Below are 7952 nucleotides of genomic sequence, written 5' to 3' on the forward strand. Positions count from 1 at the left end.
AAAATTTAAAATGATTTAAAGCATTCTCCAAGGGTGAGAGGCAGAGAGGAATGAGGAAACAAGAAACAGGCCTGATTACTGTGGCTTACTAATTATTAATAGACAGCACCAGGCAGGGAAGGACATCGTGCTGAATAAAACTGCCTGGAACGTCAGGTAAGATTGGGTTGGAAGGAACTTGTATGATTAGCTTATATTTTAGAACAGAGGAACACTGATTGAATCTTTTTCTTTTTTTATGTTTAAAATTTTCAATATGTAAATTCTATAGGACATATAAACACATAGCATGTATATGTTAGCATACTCTTATTATAATGAATTAAAACACAAAGCCAGACTATTGGTTAAGATGGCGGAGGAGTAGGAGACACCTTTTTCAGCCGGTCCCCCGAGTCGAGCTGGATAGGTACCAGACCAGACTGAACATCCACAGAGTCAGCCTGAGACACAGGAAGATACATCGGGATCTCTACAAATGAACATCTCCAGCGCTGAGTATTGAGGTACAAAGCGGGGAGCCGTGAAACCGTGCACAGATATCGGAAGATAAACGGAAGGGGGAGGGAGTCGCCACGTTCGGGCGCCGGGAAGTGGTAGCCACCTGCACGGGGGAGCGGGGGAGCGGGCGGACCCTTGGACCGGCACCCTCGAGAGAACAGACTGAGACCGTGAGCCGGGGAACGCGCGCCACCAGACTGAAATGGAGCTCCGGTGCGCTCACTGGAACCAGACTGAGACCGGGAGCTCCGGGAGCGCGCGGGGGCGGCTGGCGGCTGGCGGTGTTAGAAACACAAAGGACAGAGACGCGCCGGCCCTGGAAGTGAGGGCAGGGACGCCGGGTGTGGGGCGCACATCCCGGGACGCTGCAGGGTTGAGCAGCACCAACAGAAACAGAGTTAAAGTGGCCAGAACATCAGTGGAGAACGGTCCGTGATCCCTCTGTTCTGTGACAGAGGCTGAGATTCGGCCACTGCTGCTCTGACTCTCAGAAGAGGCACAGCAAACCGCCAGGGAAAGCCGCCAGAGAACAAAAGCCTGGAAATACCGGCTCACAGGGTGCCCATCCTCATTCCCCCTCGCAGGGGACACGGAGACCCTATCCAAACAGGGTTGCCTGAGTATGGGCTTCTTGACTTTTCAGCCTGCCTGCAGCAGCCCCCCCCCCCCCCCAGAAGGCAGGCTGAAAAATCAAGAAGCCCATATCCCGGGGCGCCTGGGTGGCGCAGTCATTAAGCGCCTCTCTTCGGCTCAGGGCGTGATCCCGGCGTTCCGGAAAGGAGTCCCTCATCGGGCCCCTCTGCTGGGAGCCTGCTTCTTCCTCTCCCACTCCCCTGCTTGTGTTCCCTCTCTCGCTGGCTGACTCTCTGCCACATAAATAAATAAAATCTTTAAAAAAAAAAAAAAGAAGAAGAAGAAGAAGCCCACATCCCTAAGATCCCTATAAAACTAGAGCACACGGCCTGGGTCCCGGTCAATAATTTGGGCTCTGGACAACCCCGCAACCTCTCCTCATCAGAATGACGAGAAGGAGAAATCCCCCCCAGCAAAGAAAAGACAATGAGTCTGTGGCCTCTGCCACAGAACTAATGGATATGGATATAACCAAACTATCAGAAATGGAATTCAGAGTAACGATGGTCAAGATGACGTGTAGACTAGAAAAAAGTATTAACGAAAATGTTAATGAGAATATAGAATCTCTAAGGGCAGAAATGAGAGTGAATCTGGGAGAAATTAAAAATTCTATGAGCCAAATGCAGTCAAAACTAGAGACTCTGACGGCCAGGGCAAATGAGGCAGAAAAACGTATCAGTGAATTGGAGGATGGGTGAGTAGAAGAGAAAGCTAAAATAGAATCTGGACTTAAAAAAATCCACACGCAAGAATGTAGGTTACGGGAGATTACTGACTCAATGAAACACTCCAATGTCAGAATCATCGGTATCCCCGAGGGGGTGGAGAAAAACAGAGGTCTAGAAGAGATATTTGAACAAATTGTAGCTGAAAACTTCCCTAATCTAGCAAGGGAAACAAACATTCGTGTCCAAGAGGCAGAGAGGACCCCTCCCAAGCTCAACCACGACAAACCTACGCCATGTCACATCATAGTGCATTTTGCAAATATTAGATCCAAGGATACAGTATTGAAAGCAGCCAGGGGAAAGAAATTTCACACGTACCAAGGCAAAGTTATCAGAATTACGTCAGACCTGTCTACACAGACCTGGAATGAGAGAAAGGGTTGGGGGGAGGATTTTTAAAGCTCTTTCAGAGAAAAACATGCAGCCAAGGATCCTTTATCCAGCAAGGCTGTCGTTCAGAATTGATGGAGAAATAAAGACTTTCCAGAATCACTAGTCATTGACCAATTTCGTCACCATGAAACCAGCCCTACAGGAGATATTAAGGGGGGTTCTATAAAGGTAGAAAGGCCCCAAGAGTGACACAGAACAGAAAGTCACAATCTATAGAAACAAAGACTTTACTGGCAACATGGCATCATTAAAATCATATCTCTCAATATTCAGTCTCAATGTAAATGGCCTAAATGCTCCCATAAAACACGACAGGGCTGCAGATTGGATAAAAAAACATGACCCATCCATTTGTTGTCTACGAGAGACTCATTTTGAACCTAAAGATACATTCAGACTGAAAGTAAAGGGATGGAATACCATCTTTCATGCCAATGGACCTCAAAAGAAAGTTGGGGTAGCAATTCTCATAACAGACAGACTGGATTTTAAACTAAAGACTCTGGTTAGAGACACAGAAGGGCACTATATTATTCTTTTTTTTAAGATTTTATTTATTTATTTGACAGAGATAGAGACAGCCAGTGAGAGAGGGAACACAAGCAGGGGGAGTGGGAGAGGAAGAAGCAGGCTCATAGCGGAGGAGCCTGATGTGGAGCTCGATCCTATAACGCCAGGATCACGCCCTGAACCGAAGGCAGACGCTTAACCGCTGTGCCACCCAGGCGCCCCGGCACTATATTATTCTTAAAGGATGTATCCAACAAGTGGATATGACAATTATAAATATATATGCCCCCAAGAGGGGAGCAGCAAGATACACAAGCCAACTCTTAACCAGAATAAAGAGACATATAGATAAAAATACATTAATAGTAGGGGACCTCAACACTCCACTATCAGAAATAGACAGAACACCCATGCAAAAAATCGACAAAGAGACAATGGCTTTGAATGCCATACTCGACGAGTTGGACCTCATAGATATATATAGAACACTACACCCCAGAACCAAAGAATACTCATTCTATTCTAATGCCCATGGAACATTCTCAAGAATAGACCATGTTCTAGGACACAAAACAGGTCTCAACCGATACCAAAAGACAGAAATTATTCCCTGCATATTCTCAGACCGCAACGCTTTGAAATTGGAACTCAACCACAAGGAAAAATTTGGAAGAAACTCAAACACTTGGAGACTAAGAACCATCCTGCTCAGGAATGATTCGATAAACCAGGAAATCAAAAATCAAATTAAACAATTTATGGAGACCAACGAGAATGAAAACACAACAATCCAAAACCTATGGGATACTGCAAAGGCAGTCCTAAGGGGGAAATACATAGCCATCCAAGCCTCACTCAAAAGAATAGAAAAATCTAAAATGCAGTTTTTATATTCTCACCTCAAGAAGATGGAACAGCAACAGAGGGACAGGCCTAATCCACACACGAGGTAGCAGTTGACCAAGATTAGAGCAGAAATCAATGAATTAGAAACCAGGAGTACAGTAGAGCAGATCAACAGAACTAGAAGCTGGTTCTTTGAGAGAATTAACAAAATTGACAGACCACTGGCAAGATTTATCCAAAAGAATAGAGAAAGGACCCAAATTAATAAAATTATGAATGAAAAAGGAGAGGTCACAACCAACACCAATGAAATTGGAAGGATTATTAGAAACTTTTATCAACAGCTTTATGCAAATAAATTAAGCAATCTGGAAGAGATGGAGGCCTTCCTGGAAACCTATAAACTACCAAGACTGAAACGTATTACCTTGATCCCCAAACCAGGCAAAGACCCCATCAAAAAGGAGAATTACAGACCGATTTCCCTAATGAATATGGATGCCAAAATCCTCAACAAGATCCTGGCTAATAGAATCCAACAGTACATTAAAAGGATTATCCATCATACCAAGTGGGATTCATCCCTGGGATGCAAGGGTGGTTCAACATTCGCAAATCTATCAGTGTCTTAGATTTTATCCAGAAAGAAAATTTGAAAAATCATATGATTCTCTCATTAGATCCAGAAAAAGCATTTGACAAAATACAGCATCCTTTCCTGATTAAAACCCTTCAGAGTGTAAGGATAGAGGGTACATTCCTCAATCTCATAAAAACCATCTATGAAAAGCCTACAGCAAATATCATTCTCAATGGGGAAAAGCTGGAAGCCTTTCCCTTAAGATCAGGAACACAACAAGGACACCCATTTTTGCCACTATTATTCAACATAGTACTAGAAGTCCTGGCAACAGCAATCAGACAACAAAAAGGGATAAAAGGTATCCAAATCGGCAAAAAAGAAGTCAAAACGTCCTTCTTCACAGATGACATGATACTCTATATGGAAAACCCAAAAGAATCCACCCCCAACTACTAGAAGTTATAGAGCAATTCAGTAATGTGGCAGGATACAAAATCAATGCTCAGAAATCAGTTGCATTTCTATACACGAATAATGAGACTGAAGAAAGAGAAATTAGGGAATCCATCCCATTTACAATAGCACCAAAAACCATCCGTTACCTTGGAATTAACTTAACCAGAGATGTAAAGGATCTATATTCTAGAAACTATAAATCACTCTTGAAAGACATTGAGGAAGACACAAGAAGATGGAAAAATATTCCATACTCATGGATCAGAAGAATTAACATAGTTAAAATGTCCATGCTACCCAGAGCAATCTACACGTTCAATGCTATCCCTATCAAAATACCGATGACATTTTTCAAAGAACTGGAACAAATTGTACTTAAATTTGTATGGAACCAGAAAAGGCCCCGAATCACCAAGGAACTGTCGAAAAGGAAAAACAAAGCTGGGGGCATCACAATGCCGGATTTCGAGCTGTACTACAAAGCTGTGATCACAAAGACAGCATGTTACTGGCACAAAAACAGACACATAGACCAATGGAACAGAATAGAGAACCCAGAAATGGACCCTCGGCTCTTTGGGCAACTAATCTTTGATAAAGCAGGAAAAAACAACCAGTGGAAAAAAGACAGTCTCTTCAATAAATGGTGCTGAGAAAATTGGACAGCTACATGCAAAAGAATGAAACTTGACCACTATCTCACACCATACACAAAGATAAACTCCAAATGGATGAAAGACCTCAATGTGAGACAGGAATCCATCAAAATCCTAGAGGAAAACACAGGCAGCAACCTCTACGACATTGGCCAAAGCAACCCTTTTTCATGACACATCTCCAAAGGCAAGAGAAACAAAAGATAAAACGAACTTGTGGGACTTCATCAAGATAAAAAGCTTCTGCACAGCCAAGGAAACAGTCAAAAAAACTAAGAGGCAGCCCAAGGAATGGGCGAAGATATTTGCAAATGACACCACAGATATAAGACTGGTATCCAAGATCTACAAAGAACTTCTCAAACTCAATACGCGAGAAACAAATAAACAAATCATAAAATGGGCAGAAGATATGAACAGACACTTTTCCAATGATGACATACAAATGGCTAACAGACACATGAAAAAATGTTCAAAATCATTAGCCATCAGGGAAATTCAAATCAAAACCACACTAAGATACCACCTTACGCCAGTTAGAATGGCAAAAATGGACAAGGCAAGAAACAACAATTGCTGGAGAGGATGTGGAGAAAGGGGATCCCTCCTACATTGTTGGTGGGAATGCAAGTTGGTACAGCCACTCTGGAAAACAGTGTGGAGGTCCCTTCAAAAGTTAAAAATTGAGCTACCCTCTGACCCAGCCATTGCACTACTGGGTATTTACCCCAAAGATACAGACATAGTGAAGAGAAGGGCCGTATGCACCCCAATGTTCATAGCAGCATTGTCCACAATAGATAAATCGTGGAAGGAACCGAGATGCCCTTCAACAGATGACTGGATTAAGAAGTTGTGGTCCATATATACAATGGAATATTACTCAGCTATCAGAAAGAACGATTTCTCAACATTTGCTGCAACATGGATGGCACTGGAGGAGATAATGCTAAGTGAAATAAGTCAAGCAGAGAAAGACAACTATCATATGATTTCTCTCATCTATGGAACATAAGAACTAGGAAGATCGGTAGGGGAAGAAAGGGATAAAGAAAGGGCGGTAATCAGAAGGGGGAATGAAGCATGAGAGACTATGGACACTGAGAAACAAACTGAGGGCTTCAGAGGGGAGGGGGATGGGGGAATGGGATAGACTGGTGATGGGTAGTAAGGAGGGCACGTATTGCATGGTGCACTGGGTGTTATATGCAACTAATGAATCATTGAACTTTGCATCAGAAACCAGGGATGTACTGTACGGTGACTAACATAATATAATAAAAAAACAAAAAAAAACACAAAGCCAAAGCAAAACATGAACACACACAATCTCACTTCCTGCCGCTGATCCTTTTCTCTACTTTTACACATATACCCAACACTACATTGAATACCTAACTCGGGGGATGTCATCAAGATACACTTTTATTGTTGTCTTCCATGATCTCTTTAAGATTTATTCAGGTAGAGTAATGTCATTCTGACCCTAGACAGAAATTCTGGCAGACCCATGACTTTTCTGCTCACTTTTAGTTAAAAGACAGTCCTCAGTTCAGAAAGTAAAATGTCCATTTCAACATGTGAACCCAAATTCCAAATTTGATTTACAATTAGATCTCCTCTGCTCCAGCTGGGGCCTCCTTCCTATCTTGCCCGTCTGCTTCTTATCCCTGACAAAATTTGGATGGATGGCCGTTTCTGAGCCCTCCTGGGCATAAAAGGAATAAGAAGAGGGAAGAAATGAATACATAAGGAAGGTCTTGGGCTGTGCAGTACTCCAGACATTCTCTGGTCTGGGAGAGACCAAGCCTTTCACATGGGTCACTTTGTGGGACTCCCATGAGGTGCTAATTTGCTGTTCTCAATCACCACCTACTTCCTGCTGCCATTGACTCTCGTCATGGGGCTTTCTCACTCTCAGGCAGAAGATTCCTGGAGCAGGATTCTGAATTGATCTATTATCTTTCTCTCTCCGTTGCATGGCCCACTTCTGGCACACAGAAAGCACTCCAACACCCTTGCTCCAGCAAAATCTGGGAATGCAGGTAGGTCCCAACATGGCCACCTCCTCTCTGCTGCCACAGGAAGCTCAAACTTCTTCAGTATACATCAGGCACCACTCTCTTGCGCCTCCCAACTACAGGCACCGTATTTCGGATTCCTCACAATGGACCCAGACTTGAGGGAAGGAGATAGTGACTGCCCTATGCTATTCACATCTTCACCAATTCCTCTCCTTCTGCTCCCTAATCCTTTCTAATATTCTTAATCTGACCGAGGAGTACAAGAGCCAGGGAACTGTTCTGTGCATATTCTGCATAAACCGATCTGGCTTTGAAATTTATTATCTATAATAGCTTAATGTTTCAACCCTGAAACTCTCCCACACCTCATTCTATTTTTCTCCCGTTAAGATCACTTTTCTGGACAATGGTAAATGTTTTAAGAGCAGAAATGCAGTCAACTTTGTATTTTCTTCCACCCGCCACCGAGAGCTCCTTGCCAGGCACAATCCTTCGAAGGAGCCTGAGCTCATTTATGTAATCATCGTTGTCGCTTTTTGCACAGCCAAGCGTTAGAGGGCGCTAGAACCCCAGGCGGTGCATCGGCAGTCAATGAAGGCCTCTCCCAACGCGCACGTCT

The sequence above is a fragment of the Ursus arctos genome, unplaced genomic scaffold (genome assembly GCF_023065955.2).
Source record: "Ursus arctos isolate Adak ecotype North America unplaced genomic scaffold, UrsArc2.0 scaffold_23, whole genome shotgun sequence".
NCBI classification, from domain to species: Eukaryota; Metazoa; Chordata; class Mammalia; order Carnivora; family Ursidae; genus Ursus; species Ursus arctos.